Source organism: Saccoglossus kowalevskii, chromosome 10 (assembly GCF_978046115.1).
Source record: "Saccoglossus kowalevskii chromosome 10, keSacKowa6.1, whole genome shotgun sequence".
Taxonomy (NCBI): Eukaryota; Metazoa; Hemichordata; class Enteropneusta; family Harrimaniidae; genus Saccoglossus; species Saccoglossus kowalevskii.
In genome coordinates this window covers 25,343,255-25,349,254 of record NC_140650.1, presented here as the reverse complement: position 1 = coordinate 25,349,254, position 6,000 = coordinate 25,343,255, and positions in this window count along the sequence as shown.

Sequence of the window (6,000 nt, the reverse complement as noted above, 5' to 3'; positions counted from 1 at the left end):
CCACTAAATGCCTATGCATGATGCTAGTAATATCTCATTATGTAGTCTAGCATCTATAGTATCCCACTAAAAATATCTTACTCCACTTAATGCCTAGGTATGATGCTAGTAATATCTCATTATGTAGTCTAGCATCTATAGTATCCCACTAAAAAGATCTTACTCTACTTAATGCCTATGCATGATGCTAGTAATATCTCATTATGTAGTCTAGCATCTATAGTATCCCACTAAAAATATCTTACTCCACTTAATGCCTAGGTATGATGCTAGTAATATCTCATTATGTAGTCTAGCATCTATAGTATCCCACTAAAAAGATCTTACTCCACTTAATGCCTAGGTATGATGCTAGTAATATCTCATTATGTAGTCTAGCATCTAGAATATCCCACTAACAATTCCTTACTCCACCAAATGCCTAGGCATGATGCTAGTAATATCTCATTATGTAGTCTAGCATCTATAGTATCCCACTAAAATATCTTACTCCACTTAATGCCTAGGTATGATGCTAGTAATATCTCAGTATGTAGTCTAGCATCTAGAATATCCCACTAACAATGCCTTACTCCACTAAATGTCTAGGTATGGTGCTAGTAATATCTCATTATGTAGTCTAGCATCTATAGTATCCCACTAAAAATATCTTACTCCACTTAATGCCTAGGTATGATGCTAGTAATATCTCATTATGTAGTCTAGCATCTAGAGTATCCCACTAACAATGCCTTACTCCACTTAATGCCTAGGTATGATGCTAGTAATATCTCATTATGCAGCCTAGCATCTATAGTATCCCACTAACAATATCTTACTCCACTTAATGCCTAGGTATGATGCTAGTAATATCTCATTATGCAGCCTAGCATCTATAGTATCCCACTAACAATATCTTACTCCACTAAATGTCTAGGTATGGTGCTCGTAATATCTCATTATGCAGCCTAGCATCAATAGTATTCCACTAACAATATCTTACTCCACTTAATGCCTAGATATGATGCTAGTAATATCTCATTATGCAGCCCAGCATCTATAGTATCCCACTAACAATATCTTACTCCACTTAATGTCTAGGTATGATGCTAGTAATATCTCATTATGTAGTCTAGCATCTATAGTATCCCACTAAAAAGATCTTACTCCACTTAATGCCTAGGTATGATGCTAGTAATATCTCATTATGTAGTCTAGCATCTATAGTATCCCACTAAAAAGATCTTACTCCACTTAATGCCTAGGTATGATGCTAGTAATATCTCATTATGTAGTCTAGTATCTATAGTATCCCACTAACAATATCTTACTCCACTTAATGCCTAGGTATGATGCTAGTAATATCTCATTATGTAGTCTAACATCTAGAATATCCCACTAACAATATCTTACTCCACTTAATGCCTAGGTATGATGCTAGTAATATCTCATTATGTAGTCTAGCATCTAGAATATCCCACTAACAATATCTTACTCCACTAAATGTCTAGGTATGATGCTCGTAATATCTCATTATGGAGCCTAGTATCAATAGTATTCCACTAACAATATCTTACTCCACTAAATGCCTAGATATGATGCTAGTAATATCTCATTATGCAGCCCAGCATCTATAGTATCCCACTAACAATATCTTACTCCACTTAATGTCTAGGTATGATGCTAGTAATATCTCATTATGTAGTCTAGCATCTATAGTATCCCACTAAAAAGATCTTACTCCACTTAATGCCTAGGTATGATGCTAGTAATATCTCATTATGTAGTCTAGCATCTATAGTATCCCACTAAAAAGATCTTACTCCACTTAATGCCTAGGTATGATGCTAGTAATATCTCATTATGTAGTCTAGTATCTATAGTATCCCACTAACAATATCTTACTCCACTTAATGCCTAGGTATGATGCTAGTAATATCTCATTATGTAGTCTAACATCTAGAATATCCCACTAACAATATCTTACTCCACTTAATGCCTAAGTATGATGCTAGTAATATCTCATTATGTAGTCTAGCATCTAGAATATCCCACTAACAATGATTTACTCCACTAAATGTCTAGGTATGGTGCTAGTAATATCTCATTATGTAGTCTAGCATCTATAGTATCCCACTAAAAATATCTTACTCCACTTAATGCCTAGGTATGATGCTAGTAATATATCATTATGTAGTCTAGCATCTATAGTATCCCACTAACAATATCTTACTCCACTTAATGCCTAGGTATGGTGGTAGTAATATCTCATTATGCAGTCTAGTATCTATAGTATCCCACTAACAATATCTTATTCCACTTAATGCCTAGGTATGATGCTAGTAATATCTCATTATGTAGTCTAACATCTAGAATATCCCACTAACAATATCTTACTCCACTTAATGCCTAAGTATGATGCTAGTAATATCTCAGTATGTAGTCTAGCATCTAGAATATCCCACTTACAATGCCTTACTCCACTAAATGTCTAGGTATGGTGCTAGTAATATCTCATTATGTAGTCTAGCATCTATAGTATCCCACTAAAAATATCTCACTCCACTTAATGCCTAGGTATGATGCTAGTAATATCTCATTATGTAGTCTAGCATCTAGAGTATCCCACTAACAATGCCTTACTCCACTTAATGCCTAGGTATGATGCTAGTAATATCTCATTATGCAGCCTAGCATCTATAGTATCCCACTAACAATATCTTACTCCACTTAATGCCTAGGTATGATGCTAGTAATATCTCATTATGCAGCCTAGCATCTATAGTATCCCACTAACAATATCTTACTCCACTAAATGTCTAGGTATGGTGCTCGTAATATCTCATTATGCAGCCTAGCATCAATAGTATTCCACTAACAATATCTTACTCCACTTAATGCCTAGGTATGATGCTAGTAATATCTCATTATGTAGTCTAGTATCTATAGTATCCCACTAACAATATCTTACTCCACTTAATGCCTAGGTATGATGCTAGTAATATCTCATTATGTAGTCTAACATCTAGAATATCCCACTAACAATATCTTACTCCACTTAATGCCTAGGTATGATGCTAGTAATATCTCATTATGTAGTCTAGCATCTAGAATATCCCACTAACAATATCTTACTCCACTAAATGTCTAGGTATGATGCTCGTAATATCTCATTATGGAGCCTAGCATCAATAGTATTCCACTAACAATATCTTACTCCACTAAATGCCTAGATATGATGCTAGTAATATCTCATTATGCAGCCCAGCATCTATAGTATCCCACTAACAATATCTTACTCCACTTAATGTCTAGGTATGATGCTAGTAATATCTCATTATGTAGTCTAGCATCTATAGTATCCCACTAAAAAGATCTTACTCCACTTAATGCCTAGGTATGATGCTAGTAATATCTCATTATGTAGTCTAGCATCTATAGTATCCCACTAAAAAGATCTTACTCCACTTAATGCCTAGGTATGATGCTAGTAATATCTCATTATGTAGTCTAGTATCTATAGTATCCCACTAACAATATCTTACTCCACTTAATGCCTAGGTATGATGCTAGTAATATCTCATTATGTAGTCTAACATCTAGAATATCCCACTAACAATATCTTACTCTACTTAATGCCTAAGTATGATGCTAGTAATATCTCATTATGTAGTCTAGCATCTAGAATATCCCACTAACAATGATTTACTCCACTAAATGTCTAGGTATGGTGCTAGTAATATCTCATTATGTAGTCTAGCATCTATAGTATCCCACTAAAAATATCTTACTCCACTTAATGCCTAGGTATGATGCTAGTAATATATCATTATGTAGTCTAGCATCTATAGTATCCCAGTAACAATATCTTACTCCACTTAATGCCTAGGTATGATGCTAGTAATATCTCATTATGTAGTCTAGCATCTAGAATATCCCACTAACAATTCCTTACTCCACTAAATGCCTAGGTATGATGCTAGTAATATCTCATTATGTAGTCTAGCATCTAGAATATCCCACTAACAATTCCTTACTCCACTAAATGCCTAGGTATGATGCTAGTAATATATCATTATGTAGTCTAGCATCTATAGTATCCCACTAATAATATCTTACTCCACTTAATGCCTAGGTATGATGCTAGTAATATCTCATTATGTAGTCTAGCATCTAAAATATCCCACTAACAATTACTTACTCCACTAAATGCCTATGCATGATGCTAGTAATATCTCATTATGCAGCCTAGCATCTATAGTATTCCACTAACAGTTCTTTACTTCACTAAATGCCTAGGTATGATGCTGGTAATATTTCATATGTAGTCTAGCATCTATAGTATTCCACTAACAATATCTTACTCCACTAAATGCCTAGGCATGATGCAAGTAATATCTCATTATGTAGTCTAGCATCTATAGTATCCCAGTAAAAATATCTTACTCCACTTAATGTTTAGGTATGATGCTAGTAATATCTCATTATGTAGTCTAGCATCTAGAATATCCCACTAACAATTCCTTACTCCACTAAATGCCTAGGTATGATGCTAGTAATATCTCATTATGTAGTCTAGCATCTATAGTATCCCACTAAAAATATCTTACTCCACTTAATGCCTAGGTATGATGCTAGTAATATCTCATTATGTAGTCTAGCATCTATAGTATCCCATTAACAATATCTTACTCCACTAAATGTCTAGGTATGATGCTAGTAATATCTCATTATGCAGCCCAGCATCTATAGTATCCCACTAACAATATCTTACTCCACTTAATGCCTAGGCATGATGCTAGTAATATCTCATTATGCAGCCTAGCATCTATAGTATCCCACTAACAATATCTTACTCCACTTAATGTCTAGGCATGATGCTAGTAATATCTCATTATGCAGCCTAACATCAATAGTATTCCACTAACAATTCCTTATTCCACTAAATGCCTAGGTATGATGCTAGTAATATCTCATTATGCAGCCTAGCATCTATAATATTCCACTAACAATTCCTTACTCCACTAAATGCCTAGGTATGATGCTAAAAATATCTCATTATGCAGCCTAGCATCTATAGTATTCCACTAACAGTTCTTTACTTCACTAAATGCCTAGGTATGATGCTGGTAATATTTCATATGTAGTCTAGCATCTATAGTATTCCACTAACAATATCTTACTCCACTAAATACCTAGGTATGATGCTAGTAATATCTCATTATGCAGCCTAGCATCTATAGTATTCCACTAACAATTCCTTACTCCACTAAATGCCTAGGTATGATGCTGGTAATATCTCATATGTAGTCTAGCATCTATAGTATTCCACTAACAATATCTTACTCCACTAAATGCCTAGGCATGATGTAAGTAATATCTCATTATGTAGTCTAGCATCTATAGTATCCCACTAAAAATATCTTACTCCACTTAATGCCTAGGTATGATGCTAGTAATATATCATTATGTAGTCTAGCATCTATAGTATCCCACTAACAATATCTTACTCCACTTAATGCCTAGGTATGATGCTAGTAATATCTCATTATGTAGTCTAGCATCTAGAATATCCCACTAACAATTCCTTACTCCACTAAATGCCTAGGTATGATGCTAGTAATATCTCATTATGTAGTCTAGCATCTAGAATATCCCACTAACAATTCCTTACTCCACTAAATGCCTAGGTATGATGCTAGTAATATATCATTATGTAGTCTAGCATCTATAGTATCCCACTAACAATATCTTACTCCACTTAATGCCTAGGTATGATGCTAGTAATATCTCATTATGTAGTCTAGCATCTAGAATATCCCACTAACAATTACTTACTCCACTAAATGCCTATGCATGATGCTAGTAATATCTCATTATGCAGCCTAGCATCTATAGTATTCCACTAACAGTTCTTTACTTCACTAAATGCCTAGGTATGATGCTGGTAATATTTCATATGTAGTCTAGCATCTATAGTATTCCACTAACAATATCTTACTCCACTAAATGCCCAGGCAT